Genomic DNA, 11,563 nt, shown 5'->3' with positions numbered 1-11,563 from the left:
TTTTTCAAGTTTGGGCAGAGATGTGGTCACGAAAACCCACAGAACTTGACAGTTGATAACCAGCGTGGCAGGAAGACTAGGATCAAAGGCCTGAAGTCAAGCTGTCGACGCAGAGGGAAAAGATAAAAAAGAACTTGAAACCCTTCACCATGGCAAAGGAAACTCCCAGGAAGACAGTCAAGCAACTGAAGCAAGAGAGGACCTTAGCTAAAACCGCCTTCACCAAGCAAGCGAACTACCTGAGCAGAGCTGCAAATAGCATGATCAAGCATGAGCTGCAAGAGGAGTTCAGCGAGCTCAGTTCCCTGGCAAGGCACATCAGCGATGCAAATGAGGAGTACAGGGCTGGCCTACTGGCAGATAATGAAGCTGAAACCGATGAGGGCGGAGAAGTCAAGCTTGGCAAGCACCAGCAGGATGAGCTTGAAAGGACAATGGAAGAGTGTGATGCGAGACTGGATGAAGTTCGGAAAGCAGTCCAATCCAACCTCTGGCGAAGATATGGTGACGAGGAGGTAAGCTCTGCAATTCAAGTAGCAGGGGTAGCCTGTGAAACAGCTCAGGCATGCCCCATCACTGCTATCAATAGGGACGGCTATGAACTGCAGCTTGAAGGAGTGAGGAGGCTGATCCATGATGCAAGTGAGAGCCTGAAAGCCTGGGAAAGATGGATCCCACCTGGTCAGACAGCACACCCGGAAAGCAGAGTAAAAGACCTGAGAGCATGGGGCAACAAGCTCGAAGCCAGAAGGGCAGAATTCCTCACTGCACAAAGAGTCACAGAGGAGGAAAGAAGAGAAAGAGAGCCTCAACCTGTGACAGTTCAACAACCAGTGATGAGGATAAAGCCAACCAGTCTACCTAAATTCACTGGGTTCAAGAGGAATTTCCACAGGTGGAGGAGAGACTGGGAGAACCTGCAGAGGCAGGGGGAGCCAACTGGCTCAGTGGAAGTGAAGAAGTTCCAACTCCTTGACAGCATGGACGAGAGAATATGCAGAGACCTGCGCCTATCAACATACAACAGTGCTGAAGACATATTTAGAGTGCTTCAAAATAGGTATGGAAATAAGCCAGCGATTGCCTTGGAAATAATTGAGGACCTGGAGAGGATCCCACCTGTAAGGTCACACCAGCCAAGGAGGGTGATTGACCTAATTCAAACAGTAGAAAAGGCTTTGAATGACCTCATCGAGCTTGAAAGCACTGGAGCCATCAAGAATCCCCTGGTGATCAGATCCATAGAGAGCAAACTGCCGGACAATGTGAAGAGAGACTGGCTCACATTCATGGTCAATCCAAGAAACGGAGTCACACCTGACAACCACTTCGACAGCCTTCTCACATTCTTAAAGACTCAGGAGGATATCCTAGAGAGACTGGACCAACTGGGTGTAAGTGAAAAATCTGAGAAGAAGCCTACTTACCTGGAGAAGAAGTACGCTTTCACAAAGTCCACAAGGAAAGGAGGATGTGTTGTCTGTGGAGATGAAAGACACAGTGAGAAGATCTTCTTTTGCAAGAGGTTCAAAGAACTAAAACCTAGCGAGAAGCTAATTGCTGTTGAAAAACTGGGAGCATGCAGAAGATGCCTCCTATGTCATGCAGAGGAGGAGGAATGTGTGGACAGTTACCTGTGCAGGAACAAAGACTGCAAGAGAGGAAGCTCCTCAGACCACCATTTCTTTCTTTGCCTGAAGGGAGGATTCAAAGGGAAAGAATCCGACAAAGTGGGAAAATCCAGCACCAGAAGGCAAGCATTCACAGAGGAACAAGAGAGATTAATATCTGAACTCACCCCAGTCATGGCAGAGAAATTCAGGAAAGCTTTCACCAACATGGCTGCAAAATCATACTGCACTGAAAAAAAACTACCTGGAGTGATGGACTCAAATACATGTGAGTTACCAGTTCTTCTTATGCTTCTGGAAGTAACCACCAATGCAGGACAGAGAATTGGAACCCTCATTGACTTGGCATCGGATACCAACTACATCACTCACAGAGCAGCCAGGAGTCTGAAGCTACGGAGTGAAAAGATCACGCTTGTTGTCCATGGAGTCGGAGGCATGGCCCTTAAGGTGAAGACCAAAAGATATTTACTCAAGGTGAGAGTCAAGACACCTAAAGGGACAGAGAGAGCTCATGAGCTTATCTGCTATGGCTTGGATGAAATTGCAAAAGTGCAGAGAGTAATCAAACCACAACAGCTCAAGAAGTTCTTCCCCAACACCAACCTGGAAGACCTTCAAAGACCAGAGCACGTTGAGCTTCTCATCAGCCACCGGGAAGGAAGACTCGCTCCACAAAGAGTAAAGGTAGTAGGAGACCTCGTCCTTTGGGAGGGCCCTTTAGGGAAGACTGTTGGCGGAGCGCATCCAGACCTCTGTGAAGTAGTTGACATGGCTCTGCACAATTCTGAGACTCACTTTGCACGATCGATGAGAACCACAGCAGTGAAGTATCAAGAAATTGCAGAGAAACAAGCTGAAACCAAAGGCACAGTTGCTGGCAGAGAGTTCTTAGACTGGTGGAAGTGGGACAGCATTGGAGCAGCCTGCGAACCCATGTGTGGTGGATGCCGGTGCGGTAACTGTCAACCGGGAGGCAAAGACATGACTTTGAGTGAGGAAAGAGAGCTGGAGATTATCAGGCAAGGCCTCACCTATGTGAAAGCGGATGCTCACAGTCAGGAGCCTCACTGGGACACAAAATATCCCTGGATTGAAGTCCCAAGTTCCCTGCCCAACAACAGGAGAGCAGTGGAAGCCACCTTTCTAAGGACAGAGAGACAGCTCAAGAAAGAACCAGAGTGGCGTGTGGCATACACAACTCAAGTCCATGAGATGGTGGAGAGGAGGGCAGCAAAGAAACTCACTGAGGAGACCATCGCCAAGTGGAAAGGCCCAGTATGGTACGTCAGCCACTTGGTGGCGCCAAACCCACACTCCATTACAACACCTGTGCGACTGGTATGGAACAGCAGCCAGAAGTTTAAAGGGATCAGCATGAATGACCTCCTTCTGAAAGGGCCTGATGTCCTGAATCCCATCCGAGCAGTGCTACTAAGGTTCAGGAGAGGAGTCCATGCTGCCCTAGGTGACATCAAGAAAATGTATAATTCTGTGTGGCTTGAAGACCTGGAGATGCACCTCCACAGATTTCTCTGGAGAGATAGTGAAGATGGAGAAATTGAGGAATATGCCATCACCAGGGTCAACATTGGCGATCGACCAGCAGGGTGTATCGCACAACTGGCCATGAGAGAGACAGCAAAGCTGCCCATTTTCACTCGCCTGGAGGAGGAGCGTAGGATCCTTGATGAGGATTCCTATGTAGATGACATCCTGACATCTCACAATGACCTGGGAAAACTAGACAAAACCACCAAAACAGTTGAAGAAATCCTAAAGGCAGGTGGATTCTTCCTCAAGCCGTGGGTCCGGTCAGGCCAAAGTGGGAGGCAGAAAGATGCAGCAGAACATCCAGCATCTTCAGATCGAATCCTCATTCTTCCCAACCAAAGGAGAGATGGTGACAACAAAGCCCTTGGAGTTGGCTACCTAGTTGAATCAGACAAACTGTACCTCATGACGTCAATCAACTTCTCAAAGAGAAAAAAGAAGATGAGAGTCAGCAAAAATCTCCTTGGAGAAGAGGTGAGAGAAAAAACTCCAAACCCACTGACTAGGAGACAACTGCTTAGCCAAGTAGCTAGCTTATATGACCCAATAGGCCTCGCAACACCTGCCAAACAAAAGGGAGCCATCCTGGTCAGAAAAGCTTTTCAAGAAGCTGGAGGCAAATCTCTGACACGAGACACATGGGACAGACCTCTGTCTGAAAGACTGAGGGAAGAAGCCATCCACCTGTTTGAGGAATATACACGTCTCAACCAAATAACCTTCCACAGAAGCCTTACACCAGTCAAGAGGATTGGAGGACCCTGGGGGATAACATTCTCCGATGGAAGTGACCAGAGCTATGGAGCTGTTGCATATGTCAGGTGGGAGACTGAACAAGGCATCCTAGTCCGGCTTGTCGAGTCTAAAGCAAAGCTCACACCACTGGACCAAAAGGGAGAACCAGTGAAGGCTGAGGTCTGTGGTGCTGTCTTCGCTGCAAGACTCCGAAGATACATCGAAAAGCACAGTCGGATGCAAATGGAACGTTGGCTCCATCTACTAGACAGTCAAACTGTGCTAGGAGCAATCCAAAGGGACAGCTATGGGTTCCAAACCTTTTTTGCAAACAGAGTGGGAGAGATTCAGAAGTCCACATCTAGCTCAAAAGATTGTTGACAACTGCGTAACATGCAGAAAAGCCAAAGCCAGAAGATGCCAGCAGATCATGAGTGACCTTCCACCTGAGCGAATAACACCAGCCAGTCCATTCGAGTACACAACAATGGACTTATTTGGACCTTACGAAGTCAAAGATGAGGTGAAAAAGAAGGTGAAGCTCAAAGTGTGGGGAATTGTCTTCTGCTGCATGGCATCCAGAGCTATACACACAGACCTCGTCAGTGACCAGTCAGCTGAAGGCTTCCTGTTGGCCTACCGACGATTCACAGCACTGAGAGGGCATCCGAGGAAACTGTGGTCGGATCCTGGAAAAAACTTTGTTGGAGCCAGACCTGCCCTCAAAGAGCTTTACATGTTTCTGGACCAACTGGAAAAATCAAAGCTTGAAAATGAAGCTTCCAAACACGGTACAGAATGGAGCTGGAAAATCCATCCAGCAGACTCACCTCACAGGAATGGAGCCGCTGAAGCTGCTGTCCGCACTGTGAAGCGTGCTTTGCACAATCTGGGAGGTAATGGAGTCTTCACATGGGGTGAGTTTCAAACCTTCCTTTATATGGCTTCCAACCTCGCCAATGAAAGACCTATTGATGCCAGGACTCAGAGCCGAGAGGACTGTGTAGAATACATCAGCCCAAATTCACTTCTGCTTGGAAGAGCTGGACCCAGCGGAGATCCAGGGATCTTTGACTTTGAAGGCTACTCTTAAAAGAGACTAAGAGCCATCCAAACAGAGGTTGACCGGTTTTGGAGGAAATGGAGCCAGTTAGCAGGACCAAACCTGTTTGTCAGGACCAAGTGGCACACAGCACACAGGAATGTGGCTATTGGAGATGTTGTCTGGCTAGCTGACCAGAACACCCTGAGAGGTCAGTTCAGGCTTGGCAGAGTTGTTGATGTCAACACTGACAAGAAAGGAATTGTGAGGGATGTGCATGTCAGAACCTTCCCCAGCTACCCAGTCTCCACGGTGAAAGTCACGCAAAAGGTGAAAAAACCATCATCAAAATTACCTGCGACAATTCTTCACAGGGATGTCAGACGGATAGTTGTCTTGCTTCCAGTTGAAGAGCAGCAACAAAATTGAAGATGGAACAACTGAATCCAGTACATTATGGAACTGGTGTGACCTCCTTGGGTTGAAGGACCAGGAGGTCAAGTGGGAGGTGTTGTGTCAGACCCCAATTCATTTCAAGAGCACATATAAAGCACTCTACACTCCAAACCTGCAGAGGGCGTCCACACAACAGATGGTGGTGGAACCCAAGCCCAACAGGAACTCTTAAAGGGGACCATATTTGCCTGCGCACCCACTGGGAAGGCATGGCACAAAATGTTTGGATGCAGTCAACTAGTCTTGGCACTTGCTCCTGGGAAGAAGGAATGACCACAGCTCCTGATCAATCTGAAAGACGCAACTGGTAGGAAAGAACAGCTTTGATGTGGATGGTGCAGTAAGATCATGCTTCTCCATGACTGTTGTTAATTATTATTATTATTAAATTACAGTTATAAGTTGAATAACCTTAGCATGCTAATTTGAACTTTGTTGAAAACTTTAGATGGGGTTAATTAATTATGATGATACTTTATGTAACTCAGAGTTTAGGTTAATTGGAATTGTTTGTTAATTCTGAACTTGTTTAAGAACTAAGGAACTGGGGTCATTTTGAGAGGAAAATGTTTACTGGTTTATTAATTTATTTGAGACTAATGCATGTCTTTTTCTGTTTCAAAGGTTATCAACCTATTCATTCTATTCGATTCCTTGATTTACTGATGTCCACTGAAAGAATCAAACATCAAGAAAATAAAAAGTGGAAGAATAAGAAGAATTGAGTTGTCCTTTGCACCCTTCTATGGTTGATCAAGCAGTTTTTCAAGTTTGGGCAGAGATGTGGTCACGAAAACCCACAGAACTTGACACTTTGATATTTGTTTTATATTTAAATTTGGTCGGGGTGGTCCTAATTGTTTAACAGCCAATTTTTCCTGATTGCTTCGACGACTAAATGGTAATTCTCTAAATGAAATGATGGAGTTGCTCTGAGCTGTAATATTCGCCATGACGATCGTGAATGTGACTGCAGCGGCAGCAAAGCACCACGTGACGTTCAATGTAGTGTACGTATGATATGACGGAATCACGTTAGTGCAAGCACTCCCGGAACCCATAGAGAATGCATTGCAGGGCTTGCAGTTTGAAAAAAAAAGCTTTTACATGAAAGTCAATGAGAGCGCTGGGGGCGATTTCCAGCCAGGCTGAAATCGCCCATAGCGCTCGGTTGGTATGAAACACAACTGCTCAATGGAAAACATCTTAATTTTTTACAAAATGTATTGGTTAGCATCATTATAACTAAAAAATATATACATATGATATATTATTAAAAAAAAATATTAGGCATATTATCTTTTTTTTTTGACTCAAGGAGGGCGGCGCCCTATCGCCCTCTATTGGCCGGCCGCCCCTGGTCTAATAGATCGTGTGCACTTTCACTTTGTGCACAAAGTGAAAGTGCTTCCTTTTGCAGAAAGTGTTCTCTCTCTTTATACCAAGCAAATCTGAAAATATAATACCAGGGTGCAGGGGCATGTCACCATGTTTTTTTAACTCAAGGCAAGCACATGCAGCTCTCCCTGATTTGCATATACTGGTATCGCCCAGGGAACGTGGGAACTCATCCCCCTTCAAAAGGTTCACTTAGCAGTTTACATGAACATGTACACGGACACGAACAAGCAGGTTTAACCTTTATAATTGTCATTCCTTTATATTTGAATGTACTCAATCATTTGTCAATCACCACAGTCTACAATTCATTCTTTACAGATAAAAACATGCTGGGACGGATGGTCCCAGTTATATAAGGGACTAAAATTACAAAGAAGAAGGGAGGAGTCACTGTAATCCCTTTTTAAGTGCTCTGTATTTAGAGGGAACATTTACTTTTATGAATAAAGTGGTATTTGTCCTCACAACTTAGTTTTGTGATACTATGATTAATATAATAAACTATATACCATCTAGTTTTGGGTTGAGGCTCATCAGAATGTGTATCCATATCTTTAAAGGACCAAGCATAGGCCCATTTTACCACAATTGATATGGTTCCTGGGGGTCTTAATGAAATGTCTGCAACATATTTTGGTCGAAATACCACAAGGATCATTTAAAACCGCACCTTTTTGCCCTGTCTAAAACAGCTGTTTTTTTTCCAGAGTTTTTGGGACGGTAGACATGCCAGATAACCAAATTTACGTGTAGAAGCACTACAAACGTGTAATTTTCCTAATATGCCCCTTTCAATTACCTTGGAAAGCTAATATTATGGGATAAAAATCATGGAGCAGAGCTTTGTTTTTTCCTGTTGAGTTCTCTTAGAATTATTTGACAATCTTTACATATTTACATGTTATTTTGGTCACTATGTTTGAAACCATTAGACAAAATTACCTCTTTGCACAGAGAGACAAAAGAGACGACAAACACTGTATATTAGATCATTAATAATCTATTTCTATAGACATACACATGCACATAACTTTTAAAATAGATTATATAGATTCTGTAAATTACCATTACTATGATCACTTTTCCCCCAAGCTGATGCTTTTTGTTTATCGATGACAACACAGTGCAGATGGCCCACATAGAGATAAATGAGCCTGACTCTTATGAGGATCTCAAACTTTTTATAAGCACTGGCCTTGGTGACTGAGGATGTCCAATCAAACAACATTGCACTGCATTATACTACAAGCAACCAGTGCTGTCAGTGTCGCAGCTGTACCCTCATTGAGAGTGAAACTCTCCTTCTCTTTTTTGGCATCTGTCCAACAGCAGCCTTAAGTTGTACAAGATTGGTCAGAAGCGCAGGGACTCCAACCAACCAAACCCAGGTAGCTGGAGGCATTTACAGACAATATATAAGTGTGGAAGCCTGTCTTCTGTTACTTCCTGATCCACCTGTCCTTCTTACTGCATGACAGAGCCTCTCACCAAGCCAATCAGGTAAGACTTTCAAAATTTTGGACTGCATACAAGCATTAATCCTGCACAGTGCAGTGAAGCAAGGCAGCTGATCTTCACATGTTTAGTTTTTAATGTATGAATGTTTGTGTGTGAGTATGTGTGACATTGTGTGATTGTTAATATGTTATAACAAGACATTTTTTGAGTACCTAATAGGCTACAATGACTATTTCTGATATTCATCTAATGCTTTTATTTATAATATGCTGGCACTATAGCATACACTATATATATATAGAAATCTAACAAGCACTTAGGTGAGAATGGATACAATTGTAAGTCATCCTTCTCTTGAGCCCCATGTGTCCTATGATTATTATGTATTATTTTTTGTTATTCACCAATTAAATTGTGTATCTCTGTGGAAGTACACAACAAAGTCATAATTAATATTCATGTAAAGCATAGTGGGTTTATCAGGTAGAGGTTATATCATGATGTTTATTAATGTTGAAAGAATGTGTCATTTCATCAGATTGTTTATTATAGGGGACATATAATGCCCATTTCACCACAGTTGATATGGCTCCTTGGGGTCTTAATGAAATGTCTTTAACATTTTTTGGTCAAAATACCACAAGGATCATTTAAAACAGCCCTCCTCAGATTGACCTGTTTTGAGAGCCCTGTCCCCCCCCCCCCTCACCAACAACCCACCCCCCTCTCACCGCCCCGCCCCGACACACACAGACACAGATACACATCCACACACATCTTAAATCACCCCTTAGCCTATTTAAGGTTGTTATAATCATTTTAAGATTTTCAAACTACAATTTTCAAACTACTACATCTTCTGATAAAGATGTACATTATTTAAATACATGCATTAGATATTTGTGTATACACAAAGATATGTGTGTGTATACACACATATCTAAAGGTCACACAGACCCGGGTCTGTCCGGGTTCTCCTCCGCGGGGACTGACGGTCCGTGTGCGGACATGAAACCGAGCCGTTCAGCTGCTAACAACATCGCTGTGCTGCGATCAGGGTAACTCGGATATCCCGACCTCCTATAGACAAAGAGATCATAGAGGGGCTATTTTCTAACAAAGGTCCACAAACAGCTGTTTTAAGCTATACCTGCTGTTTCAACCGGGCGACACACACAGAAGCAACGACTCGGGTTAGCCTCCGAGGGCATTGTTTTCTATTAATAGGTGCTGCGTTAACCGGGCCAAAACACACACACACAGAAGCAACAGATATCTCCCCCCACCTCCCAGTCCGATGCTTCCCAGCCGGGGTTCCACATGCAATACTGCTGTAAATACATTCACAAGCAGCCATTCCAGAAAGTGCTGCAACTTTAAACACAAACTAACAGAAAGCCTGCGTTAGCCCGCTTCTGCTAACCGTAGCGGGACACACACAGGGGACACACAGGCTGGAGATTTGTCACAGATCAATAATGATGAAAATGAGACATACCCTGCAGACGTGGGGAACCCTGAGCTGGTGAGACGTGTCCGGCTCTCAGGTGTGTAAAGTCAGCGGGAGCATCGCCAGCCTCGCAGTGAGCCGCCCATGTACCTGCCGCTGCCGCCGAAGCCAGCCGGCAAGCCGGGCACTGATTGCTAGGAGGCAAACGCCACCTAGCTTACATGCCACCGTCAATTACCGAAACAAAACAACAGCTTTTCTAGTTGAAGACACTCACTGCGACACGCACTGTCAACGCTCCCCTCTCCGTGGGGAGATCAGTCAGGCGGCTGCTGCTAACCGTAAACAAGCCCTTTCTCTGGGAACTTGGAAAGTGTCAGATTCCACTTTCTAACCCGACAAAAGATTGGACATTAATGGCCCCATATTTTACACCTTTCTTGGATTTAATTTGAGGTATTGACCCCTAAGATGATATGTCAGTGGTTTAAAGTCAAATGAACTGCTGCAATATGTATTTCCATGTCCTCTCTTTTGCCTCTCTCTGGAGCTGCAGACAGAACAGGCTGTTCTCACCTGCCTTTTGAGCCCCTCCTCTGCTTTTCTGCAAAGTGACTATTTTCATACTTTTAGGGTCCCTACTGACCCCTTTAAAGTAAATACGGTTAGTCAAATTCCAGACAATGTAATTTACACCATATGAGCCCTTTAAAGGGATAGTTCACCAAAAAATGAAAATGCACTCATTATAAACTCACCACTATACCAATGGAGGTGTGGGTGATTTGTTTAAGTCAACAAAACACCTCTGGAGTTTCAGGGGTAAACTTTATGGCACCAGAATCCAATACAAAATTAAAGTTAATGGAGACATACGTACACTTTAGACGTAATAAAACAACAGAAAAAAACGATACTATATAATTAACATGCCTCCATACTGCTCCTGTGTGTCACCCAACTGTCCGTAAGCCGTGACATTCAAATTCATTTGCCAATGTGTTCAGCCAAAATATTCTCTGATATCTTCCTACGAGATGCATTCACAGACCCTCGGACACGCAATTGTGTGGCCACGTTTGCTAGCTTAGTCTACTTACAGTATACACTTAGGCCTAAAACACGGTGTAAATGACCTCGTTTCGAGTTGTTTATGAAAGAAAAGTAAAACATTTTCCACTTAATTTCTAACCAGAACCAGCCATCCAGACTCTGCAGCTCATCCAGAATGCAGCAGCTCGACTGGTCTTAACCTTACCATAATTCACTCACACTACTTCGCTCCTCTGCTCCCTTCACTGGTTACCGGTGGCCGCTCGCATCCGCTTAAAAACATTAGTACTTGCGTACCGTGCTGCAAACAGAGTGGGTCCAGTCTACATCCAGGACATGTTTAAACCTTACACCCCAGCCCGTTCACTCCGCTCTGCATCTGCCAATCGGCTTGTTGCTCCCTCACTGCGAGCTAATCCCTCAACAGAAGTACAACTGTTTAGCTGTCCTGGCTCCTAAGTGGTGGAATTAGCTCCCCATAGACATCAGGACAGCAGAAAATGTACATATCATCCGCCGCAGACTAAAGCGATTCTCTTCCTACAACACATTAAGAAGACTGTTTAAATAGCAATCATCAACTCAGGTGTTAATCTATCTCTGTATCTGTTTGATCTGAAAATACATGTCTGCACTCCAGGTAAAAATGCAGGTAGACGTAATTATACACTGAGATGGGTGGCCTCAAGCGTTTGCACGTGTTTTTAGAATGAGAGCTTCCTCTCTCATATGTTTTGATCCACCCGAACACTTTCTCTTTATGGATGCTGAGGTAAGAAGCCA

The sequence above is a fragment of the Platichthys flesus genome, chromosome 10 (genome assembly GCF_949316205.1).
Source record: "Platichthys flesus chromosome 10, fPlaFle2.1, whole genome shotgun sequence".
Lineage (NCBI taxonomy): Eukaryota > Metazoa > Chordata > Actinopteri > Pleuronectiformes > Pleuronectidae > Platichthys > Platichthys flesus.
The sequence above is the reverse complement of the archived record's forward strand: the minus strand, read 5'-3'. Positions refer to the sequence as shown.